Below are 17,235 nucleotides of genomic sequence, written 5' to 3'. Positions count from 1 at the left end.
TTAGAATTAGCCTTTTTCTCATAAATAGATTTTTTTTTCAAAATGTTACTTTTTTTTCAAAATGTCACTTCTCTTTTTCAAAATGTCACAATCAATGTTTTTCCAGAATGTGGCTTTTCTTTTAAAATCATATTGTGACATTCTTACTGAAAATACTTCTGCTTTCAGACGTAGTTAATTATGAAGTTATTACCCTATCCAATAATAATCCAATGCAGAGGCAATAATGTAATATAATACATTATTTTATATATATTCAATATTTATATGTCTTTTTATTAATGCTATCAAAATTATCGTGTTAACGCTGGTAATTAATTTTTTGAATGAATTGCGTTAAAATATTTAACGCATTTAACGCATGTGCAGAATGTCCCGCCCCGTACATCCCACCAGTGGCAGCACCAGGGTATGGCTGGGGTAGGCTACACCCATACCAAGAAATGGCTTAGCCCCACCATGAAAAATGATGTTAAAGTAAACAAAATAAAGTCCGCCAACTCGCGCCGAGTAAATTGCAGTAGTTAGTAAGATTGATTTCAGTAGTCTCTTGTCTGGAAATACCGAAGACTAGAAACGGTTTTGAAAACTTTTGTCACGAAGTGATCGTCTTCTCAATAGAACATATTTGATAATGTCTTCTGGCCAATCAGAATCAAGATAAAGGCGTGGTGTTGTTGCAGGAAGTCCTGACGGAGAATACTTTTGCTGTACATCTCTATATACATCGATACAACATTACGTAAAGAAGAATTAAGGCCCCGCCACGGTTTGATGATTGATAGGTGTGTGGGCTGTCTTTCATTTTGACACACAGAACAATGTTATAATAAACATACATAGGCCTACATACTGTATGTTAAATGGATATATCCGCCTTCTTTCATTTATCTTTCCATTTCCACAACAATATACATAAAGAAATGGCATATTTTGGACATAGTTAGAATGGTGATTAATCATGATTAATTAATTTTTAAGCTGTGATTAATCTGATTAAAAATGTTAATCATTTGACAGCCCTACTTTTTAAATAGTCTTAAAGTTACAACCGGTGTTACGATATCTGAGAGGACCCAAACGCAGGACACGGCAGAGTGTTCAAAAAGGGTTTATTAGTGAACAAAAGGTGCGGGAAGGATAATCCGGCAGGAGTGGCGAGGAAGTGGAGGCTGGTGACGACAACACGGCGGTCAGAGAATGATCCACTGTGGTTTAACAACGATCTGGCGCCGACAGGTTGTGGAGCCTCTGCTGATATGCCGTTGTAGATGGCTGATGAGAATCAGGTGTGAGGGTGAACAGCTGATTGCAGCAGGTGAGCCGGGAGCCAGAGTGACAGCCACCACGCCCACACAACAGGCAAAGGGAAAACATCCCCAAGGAGGCGGCTGGAAATGGACAGCCACCACAGTACCCCCCCCTTAAGGGACGCCTCCAGGCGGCCTACCTGGTCTACCAGGTCTACCAGGGTTATCCCGGTGGAAGTCCCGTACCAGGGACGCGTCGTCGATGTTTCGCCGGGGAACCCAAGACCTCTCCTCCAGGCCATAGCCCTCCCAATCCACGAGATATTGGAATCCCCTTCCACGGCGACGAACGTCCAACAATCGCCTAACGGTGTAGGTTGGGTGACCATCGATGATGCGGGGGGGTGGGGGAAGAGTCACTGGAGGAGACAAGGGGCTGCTGGCAACAGGTTTTAGCAGAGAAACATGAAAAGTAGGGTGAACCTTCATGTGTGGGGGAAGCTTGAGCTTGACTGCAGATGGGTTAACAACAGAGTCGATGATGAAGGGGCCGACATAACGTGGCGTGAGTTTTTTAGACTCTGTCTTGAGTGGGAGGTCTTTGGAGGAAAGCCAAACACTCTGACCTGGTAAGTAGTTGGGGGCCGGGGTCCTGTGACGGTCTGCGATGAGGCGGTTGCGGGCAGCGGAACGGAGCAGGGCGGCTCGGGTGTCCTTCCACGCCTTACGACAGCGTCGAAGGTGGGTCTGAATGGAAGGAACAGCAACTTCCTCTTCCTGTGCTGGAAACAGGAGTGGTTGAAAACCCATGGCACAATGAAAAGGTGAAATACCTGTGGCTGCATTTGACAGGGAGTTGTGGGCATATTCGATCCATGGCAGATGTGGGCACCATGAAGAGGGGTTCCTGAAAGCCACACAGCGGAGAGCCGCTCCCAGGTCCTGGTTGGCCCGTTCCGTTTGCCCGTTTGTTTGAGGATGATAACCCGACGACAGGCTCACCGATGCTCCCAGAGCCCGACAGAAGACTTTCCAAACGTGGGAAATGAACTGGGGACCCCGGTCAGAAACGATGTCGGTGGGGATTCCATGTAGTCGAACAACGTGGTTGACCAGAAGATCTGCAGTCTCTCGGGCTGTGGGAAGCTTGGGGAGAGCAACAAAGTGTACCATCTTGGAAAATCTGTCCACAATAGTTAGGATGATGGTATTACCTTGTGAGAGTGGAAGTCCAGTAACAAAATCCAAGGCCACATGCGACCAAGGGCGACTAGGTACTGGCAGCGGGCGAAGCAGACCAGAGGGAGGTTGGTGGGAGGACTTGGCGCGGGCACATACTGTACAGGCAGCAACAAAGACCCTGGTGTCTTGAGCCATGGAAGGCCACCAGAACCGCTGTCTGAGGATAAACAGTGTGCGATGGACACCAGGATGACACGAGAGACGGGAGGCGTGTGCCCACTGCAGGACCTTGGAGCGGACAGAGATAGGCACAAAGAGATTATTAGCTGGGCAGTTACCTGGGTTAGGCTGCGCCCGCTGAGCCTCCTTAACAAGTGACTCAATCTCCCAAGTAACAGCCGCTACCACGCAGGAGGCAGGCAGGATGGTGTCTGGACCGGCAGCTGGTTCTTCGGAAGCAAACTGGCGAGAGAGAGCGTCCGGCTTGAGCTTCCGTGACCCTGGGCGGTAGGTAAGGGTGAATGAGAAGCGACCGAAATACAGAGCCCATCGAGCCTGACGGGAGTTAAGGCGCTTGGCAGTTTGGATGTAAGCCAAGTTTTTGTGGTCTGTCCATACAATAAAAGGGAGCTCAGCTCTCTCCAGCCAGTGTCTCCACTCCTCTAGGGCAAGTTTGACAGCCAGCAGCTCTCTGTTACCCACGTCATAGTTTTTCTCAGCTGGAGTGAGGCGGCGGGAGAAAAATGCACAAGGTTGTAATTTTTGGTCTCTTTCCGAGCGCTGGGAAAGAACTGCGCCTACCCCGGTGTTGGAGGCATCAACCTCCACAACGAACTGGCGAGAGGAATCAGGGTGGATGAGCACAGGGGCAGTGGTGAAGAGTCTCTTTAGCTCCGAGAAGGCTGCATCGCACTCTGGGGTCCAGGAAAAGCCAGTTGTAGGGGAAGTGAGTCTGGTTAAAGGGCCCGCCACTCTGCTGTAGTCTCTGATGAAGCGCCGATAGAAATTGGCGAAACCAAGAAACTGTTGAAGCTGTTTCACTGAGGTTGGTTTTGGCCACCCTGCCACTGCTTGGATCTTCTCAGGGTCGGCCCTAATCTTTCCTCCCTCAACGATGTAGCCCAGGAATGAGACTGTGTTGACATGGAATGCGCATTTCTCCGCCTTCACAAAGAGTCTGTTTTCCAGGAGTCTCTGCAGCACCTGCCTGACATGGATAATGTGTTCCTCCTGGTTACGAGAGAATATAAGGATGTCATCCAAGTAGACGAAAACTGATCGGTTGAGGAGGTCACGGAGCACATCGTTAACCATCGACTGGAAAACTGCTGGGGCATTCATCAGTCCAAAAGGCATTACCAGATACTCGAAGTGACCGAGTGGTGTGTTAAAGGCCGTCTTCCACTCGTCCCCTTCTCGGATTCTGACGAGGTGGTAGGCATTGCGGAGATCCAGTTTGGAAAAAATTGTGGCTTCCTGGAGGGGTTCAAAGGCAGAGTTGATGAGGGGTAATGGATATCTGTTTTTTACAGTGATGGTATTAAGACCCCTGTAATCAATGCAGGGCCGCAGTGAGCGGTCCTTCTTGGACACGAAGAAAAAACCAGCTCCGACCGGGGAGGAGGATGGGCGGATGACACCGGCAGCCAGGGAGTCATGGATGTAACTCTCCATGGATTTCCCCTCAGGGCGAGACAGGTTGAACAGACGGGAGGAAGGCAGAGGGGCCCCGGGAAGAAGGTCAATGGGACAGTCGTAGGGTCGATGAGGGGGAAGAGAAAGAGCTCGCTGTTTACTGAACACTTCTCCCAGGTCATGATATTCAGTGGGGACAGATGACATGTCAGGCGGCTCGATCTTGGGTGGTGGAGTGGCGGTCTCTGCAGGCGGTAGGGCAGACTGCAGGCATGAGGATAGACAAAAACAACTCCAACTAAGGATTTTGCCAGTTACCCAATTAATCTGGGGGTTGTGTGTTCTTAACCAGGGATGGCCCAACACTATGGGGGCATGAGGTGAGGAAATTAGGTGAAACTGAATAACCTCACGATGGTTTCCAGACAGAATGAGGTTTACTGGCAAGGTGCGGTGAGTGACTTGGGCCAGGAATTTACCATTAAGAGCATTAGCATTAAGAGGTGAATCTAACACTTCGGAGGGAATTCCTGCCTGAACTGCAATATTAATGTCCAAAAAATTCTCGTCCGCCCCCGAGTCCACTAAAGCGAGCAGAGGTAGGAACTGTTGGTTGCAGCAAAGCACGGCTTCTAGCTGCGTTCTGGGTCGGGGGTTGAGAGAGGAGGAAGGGCTCGCCAGAATCCCCACACCTACTGACGAGCCTGACCTTTTGGCAGATTAGGACAGGAGGAAACGAGATGGCTGGTTTGGCTGCAATAAACACATTCCCCAGCCTGGATCCTTCTAGCACGCTCAGATGGTGAGAGGCGGGCCCTTCCCACTTGCATGGGCTCGTCTTCTGGGGGTGAGGCCGTGTAAGGAATCGGGAAGGATCTGGAGATTGGGGCAGTGGCAGTCCCAATTTGGGGATCAGGTGAGGAGTAGCTGGGATTGGGGTGACGGCTATTCCTATCCCTACGTCTCTCTCTGAGGCGATTATCAATCTTGATAGCTGTGGCAATTAAATTATCCAAGCTAACTGGATCATCCCTAGCAGCTAGCTCGTCTTTAATTGCTTCGTTCAGCCCCTGAAGAAAAATATCCTGCAATGACTCGTTATTCCAGCCTGAGTCTGCAGCAACTGTTCTAAACTCAACTGAAAATTCGGCTACACTACGGGAGCCCTGCCGGAGAGAAAGAAGGCGCCTGGAAGCGTCCCTCCCTCGTACCGGGTGATCAAAAACTTTTTTCATTTCGGAAATGAAAGTATCAAATGATAAGCAAATGTGTGGCTGGCTCTCCCTAACAGCTGTAGCCCAATCTAAAGCACTCCCCTTCAACAGACTCATTACGTATGCTACCCTAGCCCCATCTGTATGATAAGTACTGGGCTGCTGCTCAAAAACTAACGTACACTGGAACAAAAAGGCTCTACAAATCCCCAAATTTCCAGCGTATTGCTCCGGTGTGGGAATGACGGCCTCTCGTAGCTGATAGAGAGGTGCGGCAGGAGCGGGAGGAGGGGCTGCCGGCTGTGCAGCGGGCTGCGGAGGAGAATACTGTGTGGTGAGCAGTTCTACTTGCGTGCCGATCCTTTGCACGTTAGCGGAGAGGTTCCGGAGAGTCTCCACTACCTCACGGAGAACCACAGCATGATGCCCCACGAGAGCGCCTTGACTGGCCAGGGCTTGGCTGAGTTCGTCCGCAGTCTTGGACTGGTGGCCTGTGTCCGCTGGGTCCATGCTGGCCAGATCGTTCTGTTACGATATCTGAGAGGACCCAAACGCAGGACACGGCAGAGTGTTCAAAAAGGGTTTATTAGTGAACAAAAGGTGCGGGAAGGATAATCCGGCAGGAGTGGCGAGGAAGTGGAGGCTGGTGACGACAACACGGCGGTCAGAGAATGATCCACTGTGGTTTAACAACGATCTGGCGCCGACAGGTTGTGGAGCCTCTGCTGATATGCCGTTGTAGATGGCTGATGAGAATCAGGTGTGAGGGTGAACAGCTGATTGCAGCAGGTGAGCCGGGAGCCAGAGTGACAGCCACCACGCCCACACAACAGGCAAAGGGAAAACATCCCCAAGGAGGCGGCTGGAAATGGACAGCCACCACAACCGGCCCTTTTGAGTGCAACCATAATACTGATGTGGCCCATGATGAAATTGATTTTGACACCCCTGGTTTACAGGAAAGAATCATTGAATTCAGTTGTTCAAGGTTTATGGCTGAAAAGCATTCTAATTTACTATCTAGTGTAATATTATAACTTAGATTTCTGGGAGCTGTTGATAATACTATACTGGTCAAAGGCAAGAGGTCATTAATTTTGTTTCTAAGAGTAACAATTGTATCATTAAAAAAGCACATAAAATCATTGCTACTGAGTGCTATGGGAGTAGAAGGCTCAATAGAGCTGTGGCTCTCTGTCAGCCTGGCTACAGTGCTGAAAATAAATCTTGCATTATTCTTATTCTCATCTATTAATGAAGAGTAGTAGGCTGCTCTCGCTTTACGCAGTGCTTTCTTATATTCATTGAGAGTAATATGGCAAATTAAACGCGATTCTTCAAGTTTAGTGGAACGCCATATCCTTTCAAGTTGTGTCGACTTTTGCTTTATTTTGCGGGTTTCGTCATTATGCTGGAGCTATGTTGTTCTTTTTCAAAGGAGCAACAGAGTCTAAATTTGTTCGCAGCGCATCTGTAGCACTATCAACAACAAGATCAATTTGGGGTGGTGTACATTTTGTATACGTTTCCTCCCTTACATTCAGATATGCTATCGAGTTAAGTATTGATGGAATCTCTTCCTTAAATTTGGCTATAGCACTAACAAATAGGTTTCTGCTGCAGGAACTTTTGACGAATGTTTTGTAGTCTAGTAACAGTACTTCAAAAGTTACTAAAAAATGATCTGAAACTTTTCCTAATTCCTGATGAATCCTCCTTCACATCTTTCCTTAACCCAATGGCCCTTTTCCCTGAGGTTATGGGATAGTAGATAGGATAAGACATAGGATCTGAAACCCACCTGTTTTGCTTGTACCTTGGACAATAACAATAAAATAAAATAAAAATTAGCACTTGAGAGTTTAACTTATGCAGCAGCACTTACAATAGTCTTGATTGTTTAAAGTGATTATGTCAGCACTTTTCTTGTTGTTCTGAGTTTGAAGGCTCATGGTTTATTGCACTTATTGAAAGTCGCTTTTGCCAAAAGCGTCAGCTAAATCAAATGTAATGAAATAAGACCTGATTTTTGTGACAATTCGACCATAACCATGGTTTTTACGTTGCCTTTTTTGTTTGTCGTACACCGTCTGGACAAAGGATTTAAATAAAGATACTTTCTGTTGAGAGTATCTCTCTCCTGCAACTGATGAGTTTGGCGTTATATAAATACAACTTAACTTGACTTTGAGGATAAGGAAGACCTTCTACACCCAGGCCACTAACACCCTGAATCAGGTTACTGCCCATTCAAATCTATGCTATACAATTCCTATCTGGCCCTCATTTAAAAACATATTTTATTAAATGATTGTTGAAGTTAGGTGTCAGACTGGTGCACAAAAAAACTCTGCACACATTCCCGTCCACAAGGAGTCCTGAAAATAATTTCTATATTACTTTGTTCTCTTCTCTCAGTATCACAGGTTTTCCAATGAATTCTTCAGAGACGGTATTAAGAAACGCAGACAGAAGTTAATAAAAGTCTAATCAAAATAACTTCCAAAGCTTTGGCTTCTTTCACTTTCTAAATGAGATCAAAGCAAGAGTCGAAACCATTTAAGAATTACTAAGATCTGGAAGACACAAACAACAACAACAATAAGACGGAGAGAATGTAATGAATGGCCAGGCAACAAACAAATAAAATAATAAGAGAAGAAAATAATACAGCAAAGAGGAGGGAAAAGACAATCCATCAGGGACACTTTTCCTTTATTGTCTCTCTTGTTCTTTCATCTTGTGTATTTTTGTTTGTTTTGTTTATTTCGCCATTTGAGAGATTTGGTTTCTCCTGTGTTGTACAAAGGGGCGGGTTGGGGGTGGGGGGTGGGGGGGCCTTCCGGGGGGTCGACATATTATTTGTGTGTCTTTGTTTGTGTAATTATATTCCCCGTATTTCCATAGAGGAAATAGGCTGTGCTATAATTGGCCTGACAGTGTAATTAATTTTTGATTATTCTATGTGTTATTATTGTTAATGTCAGAATCTACACTGGCATCTTCCCTTCCAGACTTCAGTTGCACATCTCATGCATGAATACAGTACTTGCCTCTCGCAGTGTTATTGACTGCATGGCAAAACTCTAACTGGTATGTACTTGCTCTTTCTCAAAAGGTTCCTTCCAGCCGACAAATCACTTTTTTTCTCCTTTTTGGCACTCAAGTCTTTTTCTTGTACTTTTGAACCTGCACTATTATGGCTTCTAGTTTCAGATCAAAGGTAGAATTACATCTCTTTTCATATGTAGGAGCTGTTATTCAGAAACTGCCTCAGCACCTTTCCGCGTCCGAAACGTTGCAGCCCTTTTTCAGTGAGTCTTGGCCATACGAGAGAGGGAGGCAGGGTCGACACGAGAACAGAAATAGAGAAAGAAAAGTCGGCGAAGAAATCAATGTCAAGCTTGGCCTTCCTTTTCACCTTGCACTTGGAGAAAGAGGGGGGTGGATAGCAGGGAGGATGAGGAGCGGTGGCACTGGAGGACACCTTAGGTCAATAAAGAATCAATAGGAGTGGGTGAAACTACACGCTGAGGATAAAAGGCTGTGGAGTAGGCCTTGGCTGCTGCGTATTGTAAGAGAGGCTCTGGCACTGGCAGAAAAGGAAACATGTCCAGGGGTTACTCCGCAACACTTCACGGCCAAAGGTTCCAGCACTTAATTGCGCTAAGCTGCTTTCAGAATCCAACAACAGAGAGGGATGTGAGGCATGAAGCTGTTTGTCAACCTGTTCAAAAATGCTAATTTTGATTTCCTATTAAATGCGGAGGCACGCTCACAGTTCTTCTAATTCACTCAACATCACGAGTATACTGTATTTTGATATTTCTGAGAACACCACTCAGTATATCAATCACATTTTATTTATTTAGCCCAATTTTACAAATTACACATTTGTCTCAGGGGGCTTTACAGTTCGGACAGTCAGTCTGTCCTTAGACCCCTGCAGCGTACAAAGGAAAACTCATTAAACCCCTAAATATATGGGGAAAAAATGTAAGATGGAACAATGGGGAAAGCAATAGAGGAGGGAACCCTGTACTTTAATGGTCCGAAAGGAGTAGAATATTATGACTCCTTTGATTCATTGTGTTTTTAATTATTCTAAGATAATATTGTTCTCTTTTGGTCTTCTTTGCCAAGTTATTTATTTTTTTGCACTATGTTCTGTAAATAAAGGCAATTAAATTAATTTTTAACGTATCTTATTTTAACTTTCTTAGTTATTTGCCACACACACAGTTGTGCAATATAGGTGTTTCATAAGGTGGTGTATACATAACAAATATATTACATTTACATAGATATTCCAAATATCAAAAAATATTTATATATGAAGAGAACATAAAGATGAATCCAAGTGAATGTGAAAAAACTTCCACCAGTACAAGAAGACATGTCTTAAATATCTAATGCAAAAAACTCTTCATGCTAATTGTTTGTCATTCATATCAGCACACCTTCTTTGACTTACGAAAAACAATGCTTCAGTCACCGCTCATTGAAACTGCATCAGATGTGTTGTGACATGTGGAAAATAACCACGCCATGTAGGAATGATCGAAAACAGCCTTTTAAGTTCCAAAGCAAAAGATTCCCTTTGTTCCAGAGAGGACTAAAGCCACCAAATTAAGCAAATAAAGAAATCAATTAAGTAGCATAATTGAGATTGTGTAGATATATGAAAATGGATTTCCCAAAGGTGTCTTGGCTAATGAGTTCTACAAAGGTATTAAACGTAGGTTTGTGTCATAGACCCATGAAAAAGCTATTGTAACACATACACGAGGTGATATTCTTTATCCTTCCTCACTGATTGTTATAATTGCTGTTTTTCAATCTCCGACCGTAATATCAGCCCATCTCTTCTGAATGGAGAAAAACAATGCAATGAGAACACTTCAGTCATTGTTGATTATTTTTCAATTAGTAACTTCTTTTAAGAACTTATTAAGCTGTGCCCTCTGAACCTTTTTGTACAGAGTTTATTTTTAATTTTTCCACCGTTGAGTTGCTGCTGTTGTGCATCCATGCCTCATTGACAACATGAGAAGCTAATGGCGCTAAAGCTGGCTAGCATGGCGGTCGGAACAACTATTATCTCCACTGAAATCTGGAGAAGGCTAAACGAGAAGAGATGAAGGAGGACATCTGGGTCCAGATTTATGGAGAAATGGAGATTCAAGCCGTCTCCCCCCTCTCATCATGGGCAAAATAAGCTTACAGGCTAATGGAATGGACGAGCTAAGGGCGTTAGCCAGGATTCAGACGGAATATTTTGAGTGTAGTTTAAACCGGCATGGACAATGACTATGTTTTAAAAATGCGCTTATCCAGACAAGCATGGTTTGGACACTTTACTGGCAGAAGAAGTATTTCTATTAAAGAAAGAATTATACATTTCTGTCTTTTTATGCCTTTAACACTAGAACCGCCCAACGGGTAAATTTTACCCGCAGCTGTTTTTTGATTGTATGTAACTTTTGTTCAATAACATATTAAAGTCTCCCAGGCCGTGACTTTTCCTGAAAGTGTGTTATGTAGCACTCTCTGTTGTTAACAATTGTCAATATGAAGTCAGATTGAAAAAATCGCCCAAAAAAATGCCATTTATACCTATATCCGCCAGCGGGTAATATTTACCTCATAGACAATGCAGCGTAAACATGACGTGTTGCTAAAGCAAAGCCTTTTGTCTACTGCGGTTCCTTATAGATAAAGAGATATATTGACAGAGATAGATAGATATATTGATAGATGGATAAAGAGAGAGATAGACAGATAGATAGTTATAGATAGTGTAACATCTTGGAGAATACAAGATCTTGGATGACTGAGCTCACGTTGAGGACGTAATGCATACAGGTTACGTGCCGATTGAAGAAAGATGGACACTCGGAATGAGAGAAGTAGTCTGCGTCGTCTATTTATGGAGACAATTATATATTCATAGAACAGAACATTACAGATATATCGATAGAGAGAGATAGAGAGATTTGTACCTAAACAAAACACAAGTCTAACACCAAGCGTTTAAATCAGCACTCTTAGCGATATTTTAAACTTCATGCTATCTGCACAACCTATATCATATGAAAAGCTGAGAGTCCACAGATTCTATTGGTATAAGTTTCATCCCTGTGCGATCAAAACTCACTGTTCTGTATGATAAATAAAAGAACATTGTACCTTGAAAATCTATAGCGGGTACATTTTACCCGTTGGGGGTTTTAGGTATACAGCGACCTCTGGCGGTTCTAGTGTTAATAGCTACTTTTTATTCAAATTAATTAATCAATTATTTTTATATATTTTATTGTAATGTAGAGACAAGGCTTTTAGTGACAATCATGTATTGCGTTACAATTATACGTAAAAAAAAACAAATAACCTCTAAATATGATATTTGGCCTCAAATCCTCTGAGGCCTGGCGTCCCCCCTATAATCTTTGGCACCCCCCAGGTTGGGAACCACTGCCTTAGACTCTATGTCCCAGTGGCTACAAGAACTTTGCAACTGTCACAAAATCCAATTTCTCCCTGGAATTAATTAAGTATTTTCATTATTTCATTAATCTTTGTAGGTATAATGCTACATTTGATCATGAGTGGAATGAAGAAACTTCTTTACCTAAGTTGCGATTAAGAATTCAGTTATCCTAATAAATCAAAGGCTTTCTATAAAAATGTATAATGCAGTGAGAGAGCAGCCAGTTAACACTCAAAGGTTGAACCCATAGAGGTTGCTTGTAATTAGCAGAATAGGCAATTCAGTTAAAACAGGACAATTAATACGGTGGAAATAACACATCCTGTCTGACCTGGCAGAGATGTAGAACATGTCGAGCTTCAATCCCAGCAGCACACCTGTGTTTGTAACCCCGCTCCTTCTCGGGGGTCAGAGGTCACCGGAGCTGAAGTGGGCGTCAGAGTAAAGCAGAGATATCTTCATACGGCAAAGCCTCCAGAAATATGCCAGAACCTGCAAGGGCACCGTTCCATATTAATTATGAATGTAAGCATGGTCTTAGTTAATGATGTCCTCACTTAGATTTATCTTCAGAGCAATTAATCCAGCTGTTTGTGCTGGAGTATGCCCCCATACATACACAATGTCAGAGCCCCACACCCACACATGTATTCAGGGAGAGCCTATGTAGCAACAAAGAGAACATACAACAACACATCTACATGACCATATCTTTTTTTAATCACGATTATGTGTCTTTAAACAGGTTTTTCTTCAACTATACCGTATAGGTCAGGACCTGAAATGGCTAAGGAACTTATTCCTGAATCCCTGCGTGCCAGGAATACTATTTTGTACGCTAAGTACTTGTAGTCATTAGACCAGGTCCTGGAGTAAGACTGGATTTTTCTAAATTTGGTTCCTGGGCTGAAGAAGTGTAACAACCCCTGTACCATCATGCTGCAGGAGAATGGATAATGAGGACAAGGTTGAGAGATGGAGCCTAGAAAAAAAAACACAAAAGATGGGTCTATGTGAGCTTGGAAATCTGGTGAATTGCATACACACACGCCCAAAACAACAAGCACTAAAGATGCACAGCTCTCTATCTCTCTGAGGAAAAACTCAGTGTTCTGCATATTGAATGAAACAAGACCAGTTGGAGATCTATTTTCCAAGCAAACACACTGTTTTCCTTTCCTTCCTGAGCACATCAGTGCCGAGTGGCTGGCTAAAGTCTTAGCCTGTACCTCAGGGTCAAGGTAAGAGTTACAGTGTTTCCCCTAGGTTTACTGCCTTGGCAGGGTGCTGCTCGAAAAACTTTTCCGGCCACCCGAATTTTTTTTATCTTCTGGAGCAGAGAGAGGTGCTGTGGATTATTGTTATTGATATCGTATAGTAACAAAGTATCTGTACATTAAAAAGTAATAAAGTACAGTGTTACACTGTAGTGTACTTTTATTAAAACTGTATTCCCTTCTTATCATGTAGCCTACACTTCTTCCTTTCATTGATACATTTAAATCACCTGACTACAGCATAACATACCTGCTGCAACCCTGTGCTGCTGCTGCTTCTCTCTGCCTCATCCTCTATTGCTGGAGGCAGCTCCACCCCATCTGATCTCTCTGATATGAAAGCAATCGTGTCATGATCATATTGAGCTATTGGTGTGAGTCTAACATTAAACAAGCAGTCTGCTTGTCATACATTGCTGAAGATACATTTTTAGAGGCAATTTGTTTAGTCACTGCCGCTAAATGCAGGTAGCATCAAGCTAGCAAGTCCTGCATTAGCCTCACATCAACAGGTGTAGACAGAACATCCAATCATCCTGAGCTAATTTACTGAATAAACCAACTCACATCTCAATACTGTAGTTCAAAACCGCGGAACCTGGTCACCATCTGTGAGCTATTTTTAGAATGCGCACGCTACGTTCGTTGTCGCGTTCGCGCGCGTCCACCTGGGAAGGCTGCGTGTGTCCTTCTCCCGTGACGATAACGGCTTTCGGTTAAAAAATAATAATAAACAAATTTGAACCTGGGGGGGACACAAACGAGGAGACAGCAGAGCTCGGGGCAATAAAGCAGATTTGTTTGACTTTTTTACACTTTGTTGTTTTCCTCCTTTCCTGCGCTCTTGTCTCTGATTGTGAGTGTGTGCATTCATGTGTGTGTGTGTGGGGGGGGGGGGGGGTGTGGGGGGAGCGGTGCCCCGCCCTTCAGAAACAGTGCGAAGGGAGAATGTGAATACGCAAAGCAGTGGACACTGAAACATGCACACATTGGATAAATAACATGGCGTTTAGTTTATTTAATAAAAGAGCACATGTTCAATGTGAAAAGTGACCGAAGATAGATTACTTCAGTTGAAATTTGGTGCTATATATATTTCTTTTTAAAAAAATAAAATAAAACAAAAACCTTGAATTTCAGGCAGGGCGCGGGGCTCCGTTGGCAGGGCGCAGCGCCCCGCCAAGACAATGGTAGGGGAAACACTGAGTTAGTTGGAATATATGCAAAAAGATAAGTGCCTTGAAAGTGGGGGCAAAAGAGTTCCCGGAAAACGGAAAAATAACAGTGCAGCTGTTCTTATCGAATCAACCCCTCCCAACTTTAGTTTTATGATTCAGGAAAGAATTCATAGGAAAGGGGGTGGAGTTGCTATTTTGTTCAATGATTCCATTCAATGCAGGAAGAAATCTTATGGGAACTTTGCTTCTTTTGAATATGTGGCCCTTTAGCTGAAATGCTCCTCTCGAGCTCTGTTCCTAAATATCTATAGACCACCCAAATACTGTGCAAGCTTTTTTGATGACTTTACTGAACTGCTGTGTATTGACTTTGACCTTCTAGCGCAGTGGTCGGCGAACCGCGGCTCTCAAGCCGCATGCGGCTCTTTAAGCCCTCTGCTCTGGCTCCCTTGAGCTTGGACATATATAAGAAGGAAATTAAATACAAGTATTTGTAGGACTATTTAAATGTTGTTGCACGGTTGAAAATGTTTCGTGTCTTGTATTTTGAGGTGATACTGTGACAAATAAATAAAAAACAAAACGGTTTTAATTAGGTCAACTAAAATATGCGTCAAATCCTGCTACGGTCCCGCGCCAGTGCCATTTCTTGCACGTGAATAACCTGACCCCCGGCTCGATGAGCGAACTATGGATAAATCAAAGAAGATAAAAGTATTGGAGGAACACAGGATTTAATTCTGCGTGGATAGTTATATGCTTTCACAGCAAACGATGCTGGGCAGTGCTTAATTTGTAAATCATAAGGTGCCGGAACGCAAAGTACATATGACAGCTCAGGGATGACGAGACGCGTACAGGTCCCGGAACGTATACAGAAAAGGTGCTGAAAACAACATGAAAATGTCCACTTGCAACGCTGTGGGACTTACAAGCCTCAATTTCAAATAGTATCCATGGTATAAATGTTATGACGATAATTTATAATTGTTTAGGCTAGTACGCACAACATAGGCAAATGCCCACATCACCACAGGTGGGACTTCAGTATACAGCCAGCAATTAATTTCTCAACAGGTTTAACGTGTAAAAAAAATATGTATTAGGCCTATTCAAAGATTGGCACGGCGGCCTATTAATAGACAGTATGTTTGCTCACCATATTTAGTTGTTTAAAACACCCCACATCACGAGCATGTCCGGATTGTCCTCTATCTCTTTTTTTCTGCTTTTACTGCGTGTGTCTGTGGCAGTTCTGTGTCCTTTGGCCACCCAGGACCTCACGTACGGGACTGGATTGAATTTAGCCAGGGGGGGTCCAACAAGATTTAGAAAGAGTAAAGATGACATGGTAGATGTGAGCAAAGAGCTACGGTTGGGAGTGCAAATCAAGTTCATTTGAGAAAATCCGCGCTCACATTCAGCACTTGCAATGGGAATGCTGTTGACAGCAACAAGTAACTCCATCAGCTCATCGGGGGTGTCTTTACCATCTGAGTCTCTGTACGTTCTGTAGGCCCGTACATACGGTCCTCCAAGTTCTTGGCCACAGTTAGAAAAAACTGACCTGTCGCTGGACGTCCCACACTCTTCTACGCTCAATGCGCTCTCCTCTCCTACTGAATCTTCCTGCTGTAAGCCAGCTGATGTCGCGGTTCCGCTCGCCTCTTGCTCCGGCTGTTGTACCGGGCTAGTTGATGCCAGGGTACCCACCCGTTGCTGTTGGTGGTCCACCTGGCTGACGGTAGCTGGCTCCTGTTCCGGCTGGCGGTGAACCTGACCCGCTGCCCGGGCTTGGCTAGCTGTCGGTTAGCTAGCTGGCTAGCTGTTGCGGCGCTAACCTCCTCCTGGTTTTGACCATCAACATGACCGCTGCAGCTGCCCTCGTCGCTGCTTGTGGAGGCTTTTCTGACTCGTTTTGAAGTGTCTATTACCTCTTCCTTCTTTTCTAAGAAAGACAGTAAATTTAACTGTCTTTTTGACATGCTTGCATTGAATCACCGTTTCTTCCTCTCTGCGACGTGCTCCTCATGTGGCGAATTTCAAAAGTGAAAGACGTTTGTCCGTTGGTCCAGCTTTTCAGTGCGTCAACACAGATCTCCGACTCTTTCAAATCTTAATCTTAATAAACGACATGAAATTCTTGGGATTTTTTCTGTAAATTAATATCTGCATATTTTATTTCATTTTAACCATTTTTATTTTTTATTTTTTGTGAGAGGTACCGGATCTGCCCAAATAGGTGCCGGAACACAGGGTGGCCAAAATGAAGAGGTGCCGGATCCTGTTCCGGCAGGATCCGGCTCAAATTAACCACCGCTATGTTTGATATGTGGAGAGAAGTTGTCACAGGTGCTGCAGCCTTTATACGTATTGAGGATAAAACGGAAGAGGAAGAGAGCTGACGATCTTCAGTCATAATTCAATCAGTCAACTCTTTTTAAGGTGCAGCTATATTTTTTATTTATTTCAAAGTGGGTCAATTTTAATTGTATTTTTTTTTCCTTCTAATGTGCAGAGGACTACCCAAGTGCTGTGTTTAATTTATTTTAAAGTAGGCCTGTATATTTTTGTGTATTCTCCTTATCAGAGTTATTTGCTTATTATTAGAGGTTAACAGTTTTATAATATAATAAATAATAAATGCAAAAAAACGGTAGTTTTGTTTATGATATAACAATAAATACAACTTTATAAGCTATCAAATATGTTTTGCGGCTCCAGACAAAACAAATTGTTGGAAAAGGGGGCAAAATGGCTCTTTTCATCAAAAAGGTTGCAGACTCCTGGTCTAGTTGTACAATCGGGGGTCTACTAACTAATCGTTTTTCCACAGGCCCTTCCAAAGTGTGAGGCGCGCCTCCCTTGGTGGGCGCCAGAGAGCTTCAAGGGAGGCGCAGTGTGAGAAAAAAATAACGTGAAAAAGTGAAATCTAGCTTGTTAATTTCAGCTAACTTTATGCGAGCGGTTACATGCAGTGTGCAAAAAAGCACACGTCTGATCGTCCGG

At 43.8% G+C, this 17,235-nt stretch overlaps 1 long non-coding RNA gene across 4 annotated transcripts in view; it reads right to left on the bottom strand.

The window, feature by feature from the left end:
• The window catches only part of LOC307042264, a 138,375-nt gene extending 121,792 nt beyond the window's left edge, over positions 1-16,583 (bottom strand). For 2 of the 4 annotated variants that reach the window (XR_013809058.1, XR_013809060.1), the window contains exons 1-2: positions 15,386-16,583; positions 12,103-12,263 (exon numbers count right to left, since the gene is read on the bottom strand). This is a non-coding gene — a long non-coding RNA (uncharacterized lncRNA). Of the gene's footprint in view, positions 1-12,102; positions 12,264-13,298; positions 13,379-15,385 lie in introns of all 4 variants that reach the window. The other 2 variants (XR_013809057.1, XR_013809059.1) reach the window with 2 other exon arrangements.
• Positions 16,584-17,235: the final 652 nt, after the last annotated feature.

This window comes from Notothenia rossii, assembly GCF_949606895.1.
Source record: "Notothenia rossii genome assembly, chromosome: 6".
Lineage (NCBI taxonomy): Eukaryota > Metazoa > Chordata > Actinopteri > Perciformes > Nototheniidae > Notothenia > Notothenia rossii.
The sequence above is the reverse complement of the archived record's forward strand: the minus strand, read 5'-3'. Positions and strand labels throughout refer to the sequence as shown.